This window comes from Heliangelus exortis, chromosome 6, assembly GCF_036169615.1.
Source record: "Heliangelus exortis chromosome 6, bHelExo1.hap1, whole genome shotgun sequence".
Classification (NCBI taxonomy): domain Eukaryota; kingdom Metazoa; phylum Chordata; class Aves; order Apodiformes; family Trochilidae; genus Heliangelus; species Heliangelus exortis.
The window spans coordinates 15,757,080-15,777,604 of NC_092427.1; the positions used below are offsets into that span (position 1 = coordinate 15,757,080).

General features: G+C 43.3%; 1 protein-coding gene across 35 annotated transcripts in view; it reads left to right on the forward strand.

Moving 5' to 3' along the window:
* The window catches only part of MAP2 (microtubule associated protein 2), a 223,989-nt gene that overhangs the window by 34,541 nt on the left and 168,923 nt on the right, over positions 1-20,525 (forward strand). For all 35 annotated transcript variants that reach the window (XM_071746807.1, XM_071746812.1, XM_071746829.1 and 32 more), the window contains exon 2: positions 9,511-9,561. The gene's annotated coding sequence lies outside the window, so the exon portion shown is untranslated. The remainder of the gene's footprint in view (positions 1-9,510; positions 9,562-20,525) is intronic.

Consider the following 20,525-nt stretch of genomic DNA (forward strand, 5'->3'; position numbering starts at 1 on the left):
GCAGGGTTACCTGAGACCACATGCCCCTCTTGATGTGCTCCATGATGCTGGGGCCATATATCCTACAGCATTCCCAGAGTCAGTGTGTCTGGGTAAGGTCTCACTTATTACATGAGATTGGAAGAATCCTGAGGTGTGGCCAGAGAGGCATACAATTATTTGTTCTACATAATGCAAATAAATTGGCACCTGAAAGATTCTTGCTTGAGTGGCTGCCTCAATTTGCCCCAGCCAAAAATGCCCAGCTTCCCAAAGCCAGTGTATGTCTCACTAATGATATTCAAAAAGAATGATGGAATGATGATGGTAGGAAGTAATTTGTGTGCATTGCTGAGAGACTGTAAAATGCTGCACAGTCAATTGGGAGGGGAGAGAAAGCCTGGAAAAGAAGCCTGTATAGTGCAGACAGAAACTTAAAATGGGATGATGTGATTTACCAGTAAGAGACAGCAAACTCTTCTCTGAAGAACTGTATGCTGGCTGTGTACAGCAGAGGCAAAACTAGCTGCAAGTGTGGCTGGGTTTGGGGGAGACTGTGGAGTCATTAATGAAGTTTTCTACAACTGCCATATTTTGTGGGTCTGCTCAGCAGGCTTGGGGCAGGCTGGTGGGGGCAGAGGATCACCAGAAGTGTGCAGCTGGAAGGTGTCCAGTGACCAAATGGTCAGTGGGGAAATTTCTGAACTCACTCTTTGTCATTTCAGGTGCCTGTGCTCTTAAGTTTAGGGTATTGCACCTAGGAAATGAGGAGGGTTTACAGTGTGCTCTTGCAACGTGTTGGCTCTTAATACCTCTGCTGACCAAATACAGGTAATTCTGCCTGTGGTTTGACAATGATGAATATGAGGAGGTTGCAGCCATTAGTACAGGGTTTGCATAGAAATGATTTGGCATCTGGAGACCTTGTCTTGTTGTGCTGTCCACTGCATTGCTCTGTTCATAATCTTATTGTTGCTTTTTGGAAACCTGCAATTACAGTGAGCTCTGTGATTGATGGGAAGCAGGATTAAAGGATTAATGAGTTGAACTGAATATTTTGTGATTCCTTGAAGTGTCAACATCAGCATGCAACAGCACACTGCTGATTAGTTTGATTCACTCTTTGGCAGCCAGCACAAGGCATTATCCTGGGAGAGTGTGTACTTCAGCCACAGCAGAAAGAGTCAGAGTCACAGTGGTACAGAATTAGAAGAACCAACCAAAACCTCTTTAAAAGTGGGACCATGGCTGCATGCTTTGCTGGTATAATTTGATTGGCATGAAGCCCCAGATGGGGAGTGCTCTTGGTTTCACCTTGTGAAGTGAAAGTGATCATTCTGATTCCCTGGCAGTCTTGTGCTTGTAGGAGCCAGTACTCAGAAAATACCTAATATAATTGAATAGTATGCTTAATTTCCAATATACTTACTGTTCAGATGCCTGGCTGCCTTTCATTTTCCATTTTCTTTCTTTTCTTGTATCTTCTTAAAAAAAAAAAAGGGGGGGGTGGGAGGGAGGGAGAGGAATTTTGTAACTGCTTTGTGAATATATACATGGAGACAGACACATACTTACGTGTACACCCAAATACTGGTGACAAGAACATGTGCAGCTTTCATAAACCCTCTGTCCTCTTTAATGTAGAACTGAATAGAATTACTTCAAGTGGCCTCTGTTTGTGTGGTTAGGTAAGCATTGCATGCCCTGTCAGACACCTCTGTCTCAAATCAACACATGGTCTAGAGTTTTGACAAGTGTAGTCTAATTTATTTAATGCTGCAGCTGTACTTGGTTGCTCCCAAGTGCTTTGCTCTTGTGTCTTTTGAAAAAAATACCTCGTCAAAGAGACTGCTTCAGAATCAAAAACTATAAAGTGGAAATGTTCCATGGCATCCCTCGAGGCCTGTGCTTGGTAGGTCTTGGTTTTACAAATGGTTATGTGGTGCAGGGACCCACTGAGGTTAGGAGAGCTGCTTGTGTAATGAAAGATGACTTTCAAGAATGACAGCATGCTGTGTCAGAGCCCAGTTACCTTCTTTTTTGCTCATAATAATAGTTGCCACAGTGGTCTGCTTCAATTGACCAGCCCCTATTAAACCAAACCCCTCCATTTTGAAAGCCCCTTGAACCTTTGAAAATATTTACTCTGAAAAATCCCTGGAGTCAAATTATATATGTAGCATTTTGAAATGTACCAGGACAAGCTCTTTGCTCAGTACCTATAATTACAAACAGCATTTTGATCCCAAGTAGGGGTTTTTAAAAGAAGATCACATTCAAAGCTGCTTATTAATTATGTTACTGAGTGTCAGCCCTTTTTAATAAAAGAGAATGTGCATTCTTTCTTGGCTGAAATACAAATACAATAGAGATAAAAGCACTTCCCAAGGAAGGATTATTTAAAGCTAGAATGATGCTTGTGCCTACTAATTAAAAATCTGTAAAAAATGGGATTTCTAAACCAGATTTGAATGAGTTTGCCATTGTTACTTGTGTCTGAGGTCTCTGTGTGAGGCACCTGGAGAGATCTGCTATGTGTCCTTGACTTCCTCAATTAACTTTTAGAGCAGATAATGTGCTTTTTCTCTGATGCCACTGTCATTTGTACAGGGACTAGGAAGCTGCCAATCTGTATGTTTTATTCAGAAACCCCCCACCTTTTTAAAAAGATATTTTAAAAATTAATTCCAAGTTCTGTACACTTCTACATTTGTTTCTAGCGTGGCTGTAGAAATAGACTGAGTGCTAGTCAACCCTTACAGCTGAGACAGTGCCTCTTTTGTCATGTTGCAGCACAAAATGTTATTCAGATTCTTAATGCACTTGACCCCAGTTACATGGAGATGATGTATCACAGACTGAAAAAGCTGTTGAAGGAACCTTTTAACATTGCAGGCTCATTTCAGGAAATACTGGAATAAAGGGTGTTTGTGCAGGCTATGTGGCAGCTTTCTGCATACATATTATAAATCAGTCCTTAATTATGGGATCACATTATTACTTGTTTCCACAGAACTCCTGCCTCATTAAGTACATGGTATGAGTGTTGCTCCATTTGGGAACAGCCACTCAGTGTTTTAGTTTGTATTTTCAGTGCATGTTCTCATTCTTTTTGTTTTCTGCATGCTGTGTTCTGAAAATACTGCTTTTACATTATCTTGCTGTGCTATGTGTTCAGGAATATGTGTGTTTCAGAACCTTGCAGTGAAATGGAGATGCACTCACCCTGTAGATGTGCAGCAAATGTCTCAAGTCCAAATAGCCCAGCTTGTAGTGGGCTGCTATAGGGGGATCCAGTGGAAGCAGCTCCTGTTCCCTGTGGAGTCATCAGCACAGGGTCAGAGTAGCTGCCCCTGCATGAGCAGTTTGGGTAGAGAGGTGCAGGTAGGATACCAGACCCTGGATGGAGAAACAGTTGTCTAGGACATCCCACTGTAGCTCCAAGGCCACCCTCCTTACACCTGCACACTCCCTTCCCCATCCCCAGTCCTTGCTTTATTAGGTGCCTTTGAGTTGTTGTGTCAGAGGGAGCAATCTCCTACAGATACTGCCTTTGCTTCATCCCTGGAGTAGCTTCAGTTTCTGTTAAGTGAGGAGCAGGTTCTGTGGAAAGACACTGGGATCTTTTAATTAAAACCTGTGCAACAGGAAGCAGGATTTTAAACTGCTCGGAAAAGCTAATTAACTTCTCAAGTTTTTTTTATCTTCTCTAAAATGGCAGAGTGTTTTTAGATTATTCAGGAATCATATTTAGCAAATCAGCCCACTTAAGTGTTTCAGATCCTTAAGATTTCTACAAATTGAATTGATCCATTATCTAATTAAAAAATATGCTTCCCCAGGGTAATCGCTCATGGATGTAACAATTAAAAACTCCAGGAGAACTCTCATTGATGTCTGATATGAGCACCTTGAATTGAAGTTGATTTTTATAAGCAAGTATCCTTTGACTGCTGTTTTTTGTTTGGTTGTTGGTTTTTTTTCCCCCATTAAAAAAAAAAAAATCTCTGTATTATTGAAATTTTACATTCTTCTTTAATTAGCTGGCTGCTAGAGGGAAACAGCCTGTGGTAGTTGTTAACAGGTACCTGTAGTATCTGTTGAGGCCATGGGACAGACTTTTGTTTTATGCAAGCACCCAGCTTGAGCTTGATTTGAGGTTCATGTCTGTTTTTAAAGATTAAGTTACTGCGGGTTCCCAAGAACGTCTCTCTGTGCCTCTGTTCCCCTTCTGTACTGAGATAACTGCTCCTTTGCCATGTCACAGAAGAATTGGGAAGGTGAAGGCTGTAAGCTAAGAAGGAGGTGTTTGAACATGAGAATAGTAGGAGCCTGTAAGAGGGAGAGTGTTCATTTACTGTGTATTCTGGGACAGCTGTGCTTGGCAGGGCTGCCTCTGGCAAGGTGGTTGGAAAGCTGTGGGTGGTGGTGAAGATCTGATTGACTTCTGGGCCTCAGGATCAGATGTTGTGAGAGTAACAGGAGAAACACTCAAGGGTTTGCTTTAGGGAGAGAATAGGAACACGTAGATAGATTCTCTGTCAGCAGAAAAAAAGCATATATACTTCTCAAGCATCTTTTTATCAGTATGGAGAAAGGAGAAACTTACACTTGGTTCCCTGGGATCTGTGTCTAAGACAGATCCTTAGCTACTATGAATCAGTGGCATTCCCTGGCATTTTGGTAGAGCTGTGCTGATCTGTCCTAGCTAGGAGTCAGACTTCCGAGGGTGAAATCTCACAGAAGAAAAACGCTCCAGGCAATTCTTTCCTTGCAGAAAGCTTCCAACCATCTCATCTCTTAGAGTGCTGATGCCAGTAAACTGAAAGGTGGCTAAGCAGGTAATAAAAAGATGTGGTTTAATTTTACTTGCGGCTGCATGGGTCCTAGGTAAACTCCCTGGAAATCAGGAAGGAAGATGCTGCCTATGCATGAGAGTAGGAAGTAATTCAGAATTTGAAAGTTCATACTGACAGAAGTGCCTTGTCATGAGGATAAAGAATTTACTTAAATAGGAGGAGTATTCGAGCAGCACCGATTGCTCTTGAAAGTTTTTTCTTTTTTCTTTTTCTCTTTAGCATATTTTCTCACAATGTTGGTACCCTTGAAGTGTGTTGAGTTGCACCCTTGAAAATGTGTTAAACAATTCAAAAATGCCAAAAGGATAACAGGATCATCCAAAGAATCAAAAAGAAGCTTTGAGGTTCTGTCACTGCAGAAGTAATGCCAGTGCACAATGCAGTTTCAGTGGGAATTCCTGAAACTAGGAGATTAAAATTGGAAGGGAACGTGCTCCATCTCGCTCCTGGGAAACTGGGCTCTCAGCTTCCATTAACAATATTGAATGTGTTTCTGCTCCTTTTTTGCACAGCGGGGAAGATGCCCCAAAGATTTGGTACATTACTCCCTCTTCAGCTCTGAGCCATGGATCATTTTTCATATGTAAACGATGCCAAATATTCTGGGGTTTGTAGAACTCATTAAACTTTCCGCTTCATGAGTCAAGGTAAGAGAGGCTATCAAAAGTACCACAGCAGAAGAGGAAGAGTCTTAGTCCAATTAGAGATAAAGTGGGCTTTGAAATTGCTGCCTGTTTCAAGAAACAAGATGCATTTGTTCTCCTTTCACACAGCCTGCTGCGTGTGGGCTGCAGCAGGGGGCTTCAAACGTGAACTTCTGTCCAAAATGTGAAGTAGCCTCATGTGTTTTCAGGGACGAAGCCTTTGGAGCACATCCACATCTCCTGCTGCTCAGCTTCATCACACGTGAGCAGGCAAAGAGCCAAAAATCTTGGACTGCCCATTGTCTGCAGTGGGCAGATCAAAGAAAGGTGAATGCACAAGGCTGGAAGGAGTTGCAAGAGATACGATGTAGAGCAGGTTCCCTGAGATACCCCTGTCCTTTGTATCTGCTTCTTTTTGACTGTCCAGTAAAGATGGTGTACAGCTTCAGGAGTTTCCTAATTTAGTTAATTAGCCTAAATCTCCTTTGCAAGTCTTTCAGACATGTTGAACAACGCTAACTTTTTACTTAGGAGGATTATCCCCTGTGTTGGGGCATGTCTGTGTTGCAGACAGCAGCTAACAGTGCAAGGTTGATGGCTAATGACAGCAGAGCCCTGGAAAATCTGACTGTGGAAGCAGAGTATCCAGTTGTTCACTTTGCCTTTCTGCAGGGTGTGACTTGCCTCCACCTAGGAGTCAGCACAGCCTGGAGGAAGAGGGGTTTGCACTCCAGCTCCTCCTGGGCAATGCTCTGCACCTGGGCTTCAAACTCAGATGTGGGTGGATGGGGCTGTGTGCTGAAACATTTCTTTTTGCTGCCTCTGCAGCAGCACTACTACAGCACTTTGCATCATTAAGCTTCAGAGCGTCGATTTTGGGATGATTTTGGACCTGATTAAATACTTGTACATTTTCTCAGCTCAGTGCTTTCTTCTGGCCAGTCACATAGCATAGCAGAGAAGGGAGCATTAGACTGGCCCTACAAGAACTCATTCAGACCCCTGCAGAGTATGTCATCTCTGTGCTGCTCTTTTTCTGGTATATATGCTATACTGATACAGAAAACTGGACCAGACCACTTTGTCTTGGTTGGTTCTTATCAGAAGTAGATTTCCTGATTTTAGTTTTCTAAACATCTTTTGGGCATTTATCTTTGGTCAAAAATTTGTTTCAGAAATCTTGAGTTAGACTGACAGCTCTCAAGGACTCTGTATGGACTTCATCCTCTTTCTTCTAATGGCAGTGCTGTGCTTTTCTCTGGGTTGTGTTTGTGTTGGCGTGTGGGTTGTTTGTTTGTTTGTTTTAAGCATAATAAAAATATTGTAGTTTATTTCAGCTGACACAGCTACACCAGTCTCTTCTTAATATTTTTTAAACATATATCTCTCTGTCCCTCAGCACTGTGGTTCCTTAATGCCTCATCTTTCTTTTGACACAGATTTGTTTGCTATTGTATCTTTATTCTGCACCACTTGTACTTTTCCTGCACTCTTCTGGCCTTCCATGGAGTCCTGCTGACCTGTGCAGTTAATTGAATTCTGCCTTTTTTTGTGATTTGCTACCTTTAATCTCCTGGGTTTGTTCCTTCTTTCTGTTGAAATATTTGGTGCTGCCATACTACAATCACCATTGTCTAATCCATCTCCTGCCTTCAGATTTTTCAAATAGTTTCTTTTCACCAAACCAGCTCCATCTCCTGAAATGAAACCTGGGGTGTTAGATCCTGGGGTGTCCAGCTGTGCCAGCGGATATTTTGGATAAGCAAAACTGTCTTCATAGAATGTGCCCCTCTCTTGGGGATGGTGTAGGTTGAGAGATGGAAAATACCAGACAGCTACTGGAAGGGTGTTAGTAGAAGACTTTGCTAACCAGATCTGTCAATGTGTCTTCTTGTGGGAACACCAACTTCACATAACAGCTGCCAGCAATAGCATATCCCAATGTAGCTACAGGTAGATATATTATTCGTTATAAGAATATTCTTTCAAAAGGATTTCTGTATCTATTAGCCAACAAGTATTCAGAAGACAAAATGCCAACATGTAGCAGTTAATTGTTTTTTTTTTTCTCAGAGCCAGTCATTGGCATGGCACTGTATTTGTTAGTTGTCTTCCTGAATGGAATGCAACTGCAGCAGGAAAGTAAATAGATACCTGATGAGTGTTTCATAGCCTTGCTGCTGCAAGTCTGTTTCTCTTTTATCACGAACCGAGATTTTAGGGTGAATCTTAGAGTCTCTTGAAGAGTAAACATTGTTGACCAGACCTTAAAGGTGCTGGACGTTTTGCTTGCTGGAGGTGCTAGGGCTGTGTGCTTCTCTATCAGAAGTTCACCAGAAACTTTGCAAAAGGGATCTGGCTGGTACCATCCCTGCTCATCTCATGCTTTGGAGGTGGACTGTGAGTTCCTCAGAGATTGGGAGGTGCTGAATGGGGTTATAGGGTTTGCTCAAGAGAGGAATATTATGTATGAGTTGTTAGATGGTTGTGTTTTGCTGGCCATTGTTAGCAATGTCTGGACAAGCAGCATCTTCCTAAAGAATGCCAAATGTTTGGTCCATGATGCTGCACCTGGAGGTGGAGCCTTAGACAAATCTCATTCAGCAAGTCTAACCAGTTTAGAGCTGATTTCCTTCTCAGACATATGGAATTAACTAAAGATAATAGGGACCACGCCTGGCCAGCATATTGTAAGAACTGACTTTTCATTTTCTGGTACTGGGAGGAAAGAAGAAATAGTTGAGCTTGAGTTTCCTTCCACTTTTCTTCTCGTTACACCTCTGTCTTTATCCTCAGTTATGACAGCAGCGTGCGATAGACTTACTCTCTTTTTTTTTTTTTTTTTTTTTTTTTTTCAGAAAGTTGCCCCACACTCAACAGCAGGAGGTAGGGATGGGGTTCTTACTTTCTGCTCATGAGCGTGTGCTCATGGTACTGAGACAGAAAAGCTGACTGAAAGTACAAAGTACCTTTGTTCAGCTGTGATTTTTGTCACCCACATCCTGGCAGAAGGTAATCCTGCAGGTAGGGTGTGTGCTGCTTGAGGGTGATAGTACTGGAAAATGCTCTGTTTCCTGGCTCTTGGCTTGAAGCTGGGGAGGGAAGTCTGTCTGTTCTCCCTCCTTCTTGGGCAAGTTAGTGCAACTCATAAATACCAACAATTTATGCTTTATAGGTCCTTCTCCCCTGCCCGGCCCTTCCCAGGATACACAAAGCACTAATTAATCCTTGTTTTTGCTGTTGCAATGGTACTATACTCATTGTAAGATATGGTAGTAACTAAAGCAGCATGAAGTAGTTAAGGATGTGCCTAAAATCCTGTAATGAACAGCTGTAGCAGTAGAGAAGCCTCCTCTGTGACTGCTCAGTAGCCTCCCCTATTGCAGCTTTTCTCTGGTACATAATACTCTGCTCATAGGTCCCCTCAGTGTGGTCTGTAGCTTGTAAGCACGTAATTTTTTTACTCTGTGGTGTAACTGTGGGATTCCTGCAAAGAAGAAAACTTGGAAAATTTAGTCCTATTATCTGTGTTCTCTGTTTGCTGACTACTTTGCATTTTGGTTGTTGCTGTTCCCATCTGTCGGAACTTTTGGTGCATCGTCCCCAGTGAATATAGATCTGTGAAAGCTCTTCTGCCTACAGATCTTCTCCTTTCTGTAAAGGGAGAAGAGCCGTACCTGTGAAACTACAGAACCTAAAAGACATCATCATGGTAGCCCATTTTTCAGTGGAATCTGCTTTTCTGTGGATATCAGCTTTACATGAGAACAGGCATTCTGAAGACCTAGGCACTTTGTTGGGTCATGGTCTGAAGCATAAGAAGGGTTGCAAAGCCATGATGGCAAGAGAGGTTCCAGTCACTGCAAAGGAGAGCTTGGTGTGATTTTGCGTGTGTTACCAAAGGCAGAGAAGGAAGGTGTTCTGTTAATCCCATGTTGCAATTCATGAGTCTTTAATTCATTTAATAAAATGAAATCCTTTTCCCTTTTAACAGCTGCCATTAACTGAGAGCTTTTGCTTTGTTTCAGATTGTGGAAACCTGAACTGAAATATCCTGTGACCGACAACAACACCAAAAGGTTGGTTTTCTGTTTTTGTTGCTCTCGTGTCACTCATTCCAGAGCCCTGGAAATGCTGTACATCTTGACTGGCATGGGTTGCCCAATGACTCTCTGTGGCTTGTTTGAACAAAACCAAATAGTTGACAGGCCTCCTCCTATGTCTGCATGAATGTGTTTTATGGCTTCTGATGGTGTTTTAAAGAAAGTGAGTGCACACAATTCCGGAGCTGTACAGTGAAGGTGTTTATGGCACAGAGGTGGAAGCAAGTGAAATAAAAACGCATTGGGATTCTTGCCAACTTTTTTTTTGCGGAGGTGACTGTTTTCTGTAGGGAATGTCCTTTTGGCAGTGTGAGCTGAACTATCTGAAAGCTGGTGCTGCTGAATATGAGCACCGCAAACTGAATCTAAGATGTGACTTTTTTTTCTCTTCTCACACTTCAGGTTTAGAGTTCATGGCTGCCAAGAATGTTCTCAGCAACATGTGCTGCTTACTTGTCTGTCAGTCACCACATGCTCACCTTGTTTTAGGGTTTGTGGCTCTGCTTTGTTGAAATGTTTTATCAAGGTTGTTTATAGAATACATAAATTTGCAGCACAGATGTAAAGAAATGCTGATGCTTGGATTTCCCACTGCACGCTGTCATTAGTTGATCAGAGGAGAGCTTGTGTAATGGGTGCAGACAGCTTTTGGTTATTTGAATGGCTCAGGTGTAAAACAACACAGAGAGCTGGTAAATGGCATTTTCACTTCATCTATTGGTTGCTGCAAGAATAACTATTTGGTCATTCTTCTTCAGCTTAGAAAAGTGTTGGTCTCAGCTACTTGAAGTTTTCAAGCACCGGGTTTTTCTGGTGATACTGCACAGCCATGATGAAGTCATAGGTTTTGTTCAAACAAACATAGGTTTGTTTCTTCCCTGGAGCTGGTTCTTGTTCCCCTTTTTAGGGTGGGGACTGGAATAAAAGCTGGGATGTGTGTTGCCTGCATCTATGTGCTAGGGACAATTTCCTCTGGCCAGACTTTTGCTGCCCTTACTACTGTTTGTGTTTTCAAGATGCTAAAAAGAATTGCTCTCTTCTTGTAAACCTTGTCCCCTGTGTTTCTGGAAGGCAGTGAGAGAAATAGGTGAGGTGTGAAAATTGATCAGCAAGCCTCCACTTGTTACCATGTTTGAAATGAAACTGCCATGGTCCTTCCTGCTCATGGCACTAATTCTTGCCCAGTGAGGAAAGGTCTGGCTGTGATTTCAGTGACTGCAAGATGCTCCTTTTAGCTGCTTCTTGTCAGCCTCTGTGTGTCAGTGGGAACAATTCATTATGCAAAAAGCTGAATGGTTGGGAAGAGCTGGGTCTTCCAAAGTTGTAATGAGGCCAAGCCCAGTAACTCCAATGGAAGGGAGTGATTTGAGGATCTGAGATTAAAGTGTAGATGAAACTGTTTGGTGGGTGGTGCAGGATGGTGAGCTGTTGACTGGAAGGGATGGGTCAACTCCTGCCTGCTTTTAGAATTGAGTAGTAATCCAGTTCTCCCTGTGCCTAGAATGTGGGTACTTCCAGTTGTGTTAAAGCTGCTCACAATTTGTCATGTGGAAAAGAGGTGCTCTTGCATAAGTGGAGAGCAAAAAAACTTCTTGTAGATCCTGTTTTAGTAAGCTGATCAAATAGTGAGTGCAGGCTGCAAGAGCAGCCCCAGAACAAGGCTGAATAAGCACTAAAAACTTTGAATTTCTTTAGTTCTTCTGTCTGACACTGTTCTCTTTCCCTCTTCTTCTGTATGAATCTGAAGTATGGTCATACCATGTTACTTTTTCACAGCTAAATGTTCAACTTTCCCTTTTGTCCTGATGGCCTTTCTTATAACCTTCTCTTAATCTTGTACACAACCCTTGGAATGGCACGGATGAAATCTTCACCCTTTTTTGTCTGACTCTGTTACATCACTTTTGGGGCCTCCCCAAAACACCTTCCCTCTCTTTCTTGCTCATCACATAATATTCATATATTTAGCACAAAGGAATAAAACCAAGAAATTTGTCTCAGGCCCGTCTCTGCAAGCTCAGGCACATACCAAACCTAATTATTACCTAATATTTCATACTTGCAAGGCAATAAAACCCAAATCCTCAAAACAAAACATGAAATGTAAGTGCAACAGTTGTATTGTACTAACAACCTGAAAAAAAGCAAAAAAACCCATGTTTTTAAATCTTATTAGAATACTTCACAGGAAGAACACCAGTGCATGTAGGAAACAGTTCCCAGACCTGTACTAATTCACAGTGAATTTTCGTGTGGTAGGAACAGAAAATGTTAAGGGGTTCAGCAATGCAAGAAGCTTGGGAGTTTCCTGAAGGTGTTTTTGAAGGTGTTGCCATGTGTGTGGTACAGGGGAGTGAGGAGTGTGCACGTGGCCAAACTAGGATGTTATCCATAGGTCCACTTCTTTGTTACAGATTTCCTGTGTGATATTCTTCTCTTTGTGCTAAAACAAAAAAGGGAACGAGAAAGTCAGACCTGCTTCCCTGTTGAAGGTGTTGACATCAATCTGGCACCCTTTGGGTTGATGCTGAGGGCTGGTAAATACCTTAGAGAGGGAAGTGTGTGAGGCTGGAGACCTTGGCTGTTCATGTTGAAGTCCAAGGAACTTGAGCTTCAAAAAAAGCATACTATCTAATTTAATAGTGCCTGCCCTGCCAGGGAGGAAACCAAGTGGGAGGTGTTGAATGAGGGTTGTGGCTTTAGAATCTTTTCTCCAGCAGTGCAGGCAAACCAGCTGGCATCCATATGACTCTGCAGCAGCTCTGCTTGCAGTATTAAGTCTAATGGACTGGATTTGTAATTGCTACTGAAATCAGCTCAAGCGTGTCAATATTGCACAGCAGAACTGGCTTGTTGTGTTTGTAGTTTTTTTTTCTTTCAGGTGCATCTGTGCATTCAGACTACGTGTCCAAACCCCACCCACTCAAATAATTCAAAGCCTGAGATTATGAATATATAAAAATAAATGCTCATTTTAAGGGCTACTTCATTTCTCGTTGTGTGGGATTACACGTAATGTATAAGGATGCAGAGTGAAAAAAGCAGCAGTTTTTTGAGCGGTAGCAAATGCTTGAGTTACTGTTCTACCAAACACCAGATGTAAAACCCAGAGGCTGGGCCAGGAAAATATTTATTGAGGGAGTCTCTGAGGAAGTTGTTCTTATTGACGCCAGCAGCTCCCAAGTGCTAGTTAGTTAACTAAGTGTTTGTGGGTTGTTTTTTAATGCCTGATTCCATTGCCAGCAGTGTCTTCAGGAAAAAACAGCAAATGGAATGAACAGGTGGTACACAACTTTTTTTTTTTAAAAAACAACATATTGTAGAGCTGCAAGTGTCTGCTTCTACTTAATGCTCAGTCTTCAAACACTCTCTCATGCAGTTCATTTATGAGAAATAAATTGCCAGACCAGCCAATAGGCTCATACAATACTTTTTTAAAAAATTCTTGTTTTAGTAATTCAGATGGGTAAAAACTTAGGCCTTGTTACCTCCTGCATGCCATATTAAGAGGCAGTAGGATAATAACACTGTTGATTGGACCCTTCTCCGTAGCAGTGGCTGGGAGTTTTGCTCTTGACTTCAATTGGAGTAGGAGCCAGGCCCTTCCTTTGTAAGAGAGCTGCAATGTCTTCTGAGGTGGTATTAAAGAAGAGTCATTATGCTCTTTAATTCTAACCTGAGAAGTTTAAATTGAGCAAGACAAGTCTCTCTGGAGAGAGAAAACATCCTGTATAAGATTATCTGACACAGCAGGAAAACTAGGCAAGTTTCCAGGTGAATGGTGAAGACCGGGGCAAAATTTTCTATTCCTGAAAGCTTTTCTTGTTGGTGGTGTTTTGTTTTTTGTTTTTTTTTTTCCTTTTCCCCCCAGCTATAGGAGATGTTATCTCTCTATCTTCAAGGTTTGCTTCACTTACAACCTCTGGGCACAGTGGCTGTAATGTCTTTATGGCTTGACTATGCTTCGTTATTGGTGGGGAGAAAGCATTTCAGTGTGTGGCACTCAGAAGCTTTTCTGTTACTTACAGCTGCAACTCACATCCTCTTCATAGATTTTTGTCTCTGTTCCTTATGTCCCCTCATGCTTCTGGAACCATTACCACTAAACAGGTGATGTATCAAAGGTTTTTTTCCTTTCTCTCATAAAGTCACTTGCAGTTTTTTCCACTCATATCAGTAACAACAGACGCAGGGTTAGATTTGATAGGGCAGTTTTGGAGGGTCTGGCTGCAGCTCTGTATGAGGGTAATGTCAGATTTTCTGTGTGCCAGGGTCTGTAAGATTTTTTTAGGGTACACAAATCCCATGTCTTCTGTTACCTCTCTTCTGAATATTTGTGTGTAGCTGAAATAACTTTGTCAAGTTATTTTGGTTTATAGTTTCTTGTCTGCTTGGGACTAGTGTCTGACACCTTGATGAAATTTAGTTAGCCCTGTGCTTTTAGGGAACACAGTCTGATTCAGTATGGGCAGCCCAGGAAGGCATCTGTACACTGGGCTGCACCAAAAGCATGGCCAGCAGGTCAAGGGAGGTGACTGCTCTGCTCCACTCTCATGAGACCCCCAACCTGCAGTGCCAGGTCCAGTTCTGGAACCCCCAACACAGGGAGAATGTGGAACTCTTAGGGCAAGACCAGAGGAAAGCCACAAAGATGATCAGAGAGCTGGAGCACCTCTGCTATGGGGAGAGACTGAGAGTTTTGGTTGTTCAGCCTGGAGAAGAGGAGACTCCAGGGAGAGCTTACAGGGGCCTTCCAGTACCTGAAGGGGCTACAGGGGAGGGAATTTTTACAAGGGCATGGAGTGACAGGGAATAAGGAGGAATGGCTTGAAACTGGAAGAGGGGAGATTTAGGTTAGACATTAGGAAGAAATTCTTCCCTGTGAGGGTGGTGAGACGCTGGTCCAGCCTGATCAGGAAGACTGTGGATGCCTCATCCCTGGAAAGTGCTGAAGACCAGGTAGGATGGGGTTTGGAGCAACCTGGTCTAATGGGAAGTGTCCCTGCCCAGGGCAGGTGTGTTGAGACTGAATAATCTTGAAAGTCTTTTCCAACCCAAAACATTCCAGGAATGTTAGTGTAGGAGTTGAGAGAGTTTGGCATGAATGGGACCTCATACCTTTTTGATCCTGTCCTAAAAAGAGGAAACCACTTCTTTAGAGGCCCTTGTCACTCTTGTTCTTATTTAACCAGCTGTTTGTGCTTGGCTGGTTTTAGCCATCTCAGGTTATTATCACAGTGCTCTACAACACAGTGCTTGGCCTTGCTAAGTGTGATATAAATGGTTCAGTAGTGGTTGCTTTGAGCTGAAGCTTCCAAAGGCTCCTCTTCTCAACAAGATTTGAGGGGAATTGTGTGGATGAAAATGTGAAAATCCCAAGCCTCAGTTTTGAAGTGCAGTCCTTGGAGAGATTTGGCTGTGACACAGTTGTGGGCAAGAATTCAACTGATTCATGTGCTCAAACTGCTCTTTCCAACTATTTGAGTCAGAAGATCAGAGCTGGGGAAGGCATCACAATGGTGCTGCATTTGAAATCCAGGACTTTGTAGGCTTTTTTCCTTCTTCTTTTTTTCCTCTGAGATGCCTTCTGAAATAAATAATGATCTTCCTTTAGAAAAGGTTCTGCGAATGCCTGCAGTGGGGACAGGAGCAAGGTGAGAAGCAAGGCTCTGTGTGGTTTGAATGTTTGCATTGAGGAAAGGCTTTTGAACCTGGGACCGGTTTGGAAGAGCACAAATAGGAAATGGTGCCGACCCAAAAGTCCCTGCCATGGGGGTGGGATGGAATGTAATGGAAGGTGGAGGGAAAGGTGCAGGAGTTGAGTGTTTCCAAAACCAAACCTGCAGTGAGTGAGCAATGAGTTTGAGCTGGTTCCAGAGTGCACAGCCCTGAGCCTTTGCCCTGGCTCCCTGTGGCTGGGCGGCTGCCTGGAGGAGCCAGGAAAATGCCATGTTAGTCTTTCCTGGAGGAATTTAGTTCTGGAGCTGAGGCAGACCGAGAGTGAAAGAGGAGATTCCTGAAGTATAAAGGAAGCTTTAGAATCTCCAGTTTGCATGTGAGGAAATGAGGCACATCTCCAGACATGAATATTATCTGCAGACAGTAGGCCAGTCTGTGGCCCAGCTGGGATCAGCCTCCAATCTACTGAGCCCCATGCAGTGCTTTGTTGTCTCTTCCATCCAAGTTCCTGTTTCCACTGAGGATTTTAATTAATGGCTTATCCTGATCTAACAAGTAAGAAATAGCTTCACAGTGCAAACAGTAACATGATGGAGAGATAAATGTATAAACTTGTATTTGTTTCTAATTAGAACAGGGGTGCCTGTATCTAAGGCATGTTGTAGTGTGATCAGGAGGTGAAAATACCCCAAATCATCAAGTAGGAAACTCTTGCTTTTTCCAGGGAAATGCAAAGTCATCTTTGACATGCAAGCTGTGGGAGCCCACCTTAGAGGCTCGGACTTTTAAATACAATTCAGACTGATTCTTCTGGTATTTTTGTATCAACACTTAGGCATATTCATAATAAGCAAGAACTGAAACTTGAAGATTTCTGTGCTTGAGCTTGTCATGTCAGAATGCAATTGTACGTGTTGTGTTTGTGCTATAAAGCTCGAAGCATCAGGGACAGATGCTTATTTATCTCTGACACTGCTGTAGCTCCATTGATTTCAGCAGACTTGTACCACATGCATTTCTTACAGCCAGCAAACAGGCTGGTGAGTCTCAGGAATGGCCTGTGAAGATACTGAGCAACATCAGTAACATTGCAACAGCAAAGCCTTTCTTTATCACAGAATCATCTGGGTTGGAAAGGACCTCTGAGATCATCAAGTCCAACCCTTGATCCACTCCCACTGTGGTTCCCAGACCATGGCACTGAGTGCCACATCCAGTCTCTTCTTAGAAACCTCCACGGACACAGAATCCACCACCTCCCTGGGCAGCCCATTCCGATGCCTGATCACCCTTTCTGCAAAGAATTTCTTCCTAATATCCAACCTAAACCTCCCCTGGCAGAGCTTAAGCCGATGCCCTCTTGTTTTACTGAGAGCTGCCTGGGAGAAGATCCCGACCTCCCCCTGGCTCCAACCTCCTTTCAGGGAGTTGTAGAGAGTGATGAGGTCTCCCCTGAGCCTCCTCTTCTCCAGGCTGAACACCCCCAGCTCCCTCAGCCCTTCCTCACAGGACTTGTGCTGGATCCCTTCACAGCTTCCTTGCCCTTCTCTGGACCTGCTCCAGCACCTCAATCTCCTTCCTGAACAGAGGGGCCCAGAACTGGACACAGGACTCAAGGTGTGGCCTCACCAGGGCTGAGTACAGGGGAAGAATCCCTTCCCTGGACCTGTTGGACACACTGTTCCTGATCCAGGCCAGGATGCCATTGGCCTTCTTGGCCACCTGGGCACACTGCTGGCTCATGTTCAGCTTCCTGTCGACCCAAACCCCAAGGTCCCACCTTTATGGTCTTCTCCTTACTGCTCTTCTGAGAGGCCAGGGGCAATAATGAGCATATGTTGGAGAATTTGCTTTCTTCTTGGTCAGTCAAAGTGCCTGGCAGTGTAACGCCTACCAAATTTAAAACAATAGCCAGTTAGGGTAATGTTGTGAGGTCCCAGCTTTGAAGAACTTTACCTCTGGCTCAATGTGAAGGGTTGGGAGGACCCTGCACATCAGTGTGTCTCAGTGATTTCTTCTTGCTTTCCATGGGATCAACCTTCCGCAGTGTGAAGTTTGACGTTCCTGAATCCATCAGAAACTGACAACACGATCTGGCATTTTTATTTTTTTTTTCCCCCTTTCCAAGCCCTCTGTGCAGGTATTTGGTACAGGTGCAGCCTTTGGTTCCCTCATGTTGTCAGGGGCTCAAAAGGAAGCAGGTTTGTGCATGGCAGGGTATGAGGGGCTGGGAAAAGAGTGAAATGTGAGCAGCACTTACCTCAGGATCCACATCTCTGCAGTGTTCATCAGTAGTGAGACCCAAGACCAAGCACAGTACCTGCTGCTGCCTTTTGCCTGCTGTCAGGTGTCTTATGCAAATCAACCATTTAAGAAAATTAATTACTAGGATCGAGCCATTCTTGAAGGAATAGCATCAAGTCCTGTGCAAGCCAGCAAAATGCCTGAGAGATGTCCTATATTTACAGGAAATATACCAATTAAGTTTTCCCCTGGTACCTTCTGTGTTTTTCACTTTGCCTTATTATTTCAGCAAGGGCAGAGGGGGAGGTAGGGTGAGTGTAGTAACTACTCCCAGTGATTAGACAGCCAAAAGAAACAAAAAAGCCTTCTGGGTGTTTTCTACATCTTGGGATTTATTAGGTGTCTCATGTGCTGACAGAACAAGATGTAAAATTGCTTTCAGTGTTCATCTGTCACAGTGTGAGATGGAAGAAGCAAATCCCATGAAAGCAATGTAGTGGAGGAACTTGGTGTGTTTGTTTCTGCCCATCATGGGCAATTCTCTCCCTTTTTTTAAAATGTCTTTCAGGTCTCACCATGAATAGACAAAATTGATTCTGTTTTTACAAACGTGGCACAGGGGAGAGCATGTTTCCTTTAAAGGATGCTTCAGAGCAAAATCAAGAGCTGAGTTTGAGTTAGTTAGTCTGTTCCAACAGCACTGCTAATCATTAACAAATAAAAAAATTTGCTGTATGGGTATCTGCTCGTAAGCAACAGGTTAAGGGCTGCCTCGAGAAGGCTCTTGTTCTGTACAGCATTTCCAGAAGCTGCTTTCTCCAGGCTGTATCTGGTGACGCTGACATTACAAAGATGTGGGATCTTGGAGCTCTTCTCTGAGTGTGAACAGGTTTTGTATTTTGCTGTACTTGAGCTTAGTTATGGAGAGAGGGGACATGTTTTGTATAGTACATATTTTGTATAGTACGTGTTTTGCAGGTGAGGAAGCTGAGGCTGTAGCTCTCATATGAGCCACAGCTCTCACGAAGGTTTTAGAGTAGTATACTTGCAGAAGCAGCAATCTGCATCTCATTTTTAATCTTAGGAATTAGTGTTAGTGTAGAAAAGAGTAAGCAAGCCTCAGACAACTTTAATGTGGTTATGAATCATGTTCCTGGGCATGGCAGCTGTGATCTGTGGGTTCAGGGCATTTTTGAAGTGCGTGACTTTGTGGAACTTGCAAGGAAAACAAAAAAAAAGACAGAGGGATGTGTAGTGAAAGTCAAGTAACTGAGAGCTTTTCCAGAAGTCTTGAAAAAGAAGTGGGATATTTTTTGGTTTTAAACATCAGCTTAGAGTCTTTGGAACTGGAGCAGGGGTGGCATTTTGCAGACCCCTCTATCAGAGAGGACAGTGTGGCTCAGCCCAGCAGCCAGGGCAGTGTGTCTGAATTCTTGCTGCAAGGCTAAGAGGTGGTCAGTGTGTCCTGCTCTGTGGTGGTGAGGAGGAGGCATTGCCCTGCTGCTGGTAGACAGGGAGCACTATGAGCTTCCTAATTACCTTTATATGGCAGCTGGAAGTTGAGATTCAGGTATGGATTCAGCAGTGGCCGTTCTGGAATTGGAAGACATGAGGAAGCGGAGTGAAAGTCTGTCTTTTGTATGTGCAAGTGCAGACATAATGGAGAGATAGGAAAAACATGTTTTTCACAGGAACATCAGATCTCAGGAGGCTGGAAGTACACCCCTTTGAGAGCAGGGGATTAGCAAAGGTGATGCTGCTGTGCTAATGAAAGGGCTTTGGACCTGGTCAGGCCAGAATGCTCCTGGCCTGTTCCCCAGACAAATAGATCAAAATATTGTAAATGTGGAAGAAATCTATGTTCTGGAGCAGCAGCCTGTAAAATGTCATTGCTTGCATTTCCAGAAAGGCTGCTTTCTTCAGTTCCAATTGCTTTCCTCTCCAAACATGCTTCCTAGTTTTGTAGGATTACTTGAACTCAGTGGATCCCAAAACATGTGCTGGTAGATTCAGCATGGGAGCTGTCACATTGACCTCTTTGATTTAAAGCTGTCTTTGATTCTCCTGTTTAAATCTCGCCTTGCTCTGGAGGAGTTTTCTGATCTCCACTTGATTAAAAAGCATGCTGCAGGCTCTCTGGAAGTGACCAGGGTGTGGGTGAGTTGTCAGGAGGTGGGTGCAGAAACCAGTCTATGTGCTTTATGGGGCACAGGGGCTCTCCCCAGAGCTGCTCTGATTTTTGTCTCATCTCAGAACTCTCAGGTGATGTGGCTCTGCTGGGACAGGCTTTTAAACTGCAGGACTTTGGAGTGCAAATTGAACAAGAATGATTGCTTGGCTTATCAGCAGGAAAAGAGTAGAATGCATGACCTTTCTTCTGCTTATCAGGATGGAGTAGAGATTGTTGTAACATTCCTCTTTGAAACAAACAGGTAAACAGCAGGGATATTCTTAGCCATAACAGGTTATCTACTGAGGTGTCTGTAGGCTTTCTGGATGCTGAAGGAGATGACATGGTAAAGACATTAGATAGAGATAAGGACTTAAAAGTAGAAGTCATGCAGAGATGAGGAAATAGATTATTCCGGCAGGAATAACAAAATCTAGGAAAGTTATGCCAAATGAAGCAGTGCAGATGAAAATTTAACCTGAGCTCAAAGTATAGGCAGAGACTATTTAGTGCCATGAGGTGAGATGGGGGATAGTGTGAGCTGCAGGAAGGGCAGCAGTTAGGGAATACAAATGCCCATAAAATCAGCACTGAGAGCCAGGTAAATGAGCTGTGCTGTAGGACAGGACAGGGAAGTGCCAGAGCTCCCTGGGGAGGTGATTCCAAAGGTGATGTGATGTGTGCTGGTGTCATCCCTGACAAGCAGAATAGGGCTGAGAGTGACTGGCTGCTCCTTGTGTGTTTCTTTGAATTCATGGAGAATTTGCTGTCATAAAATGAGTACATTGTGGCCTGCATGTGAAGACCCACTGAAAAATTCTGGTAAATAACTTGTCTTCATGCATGT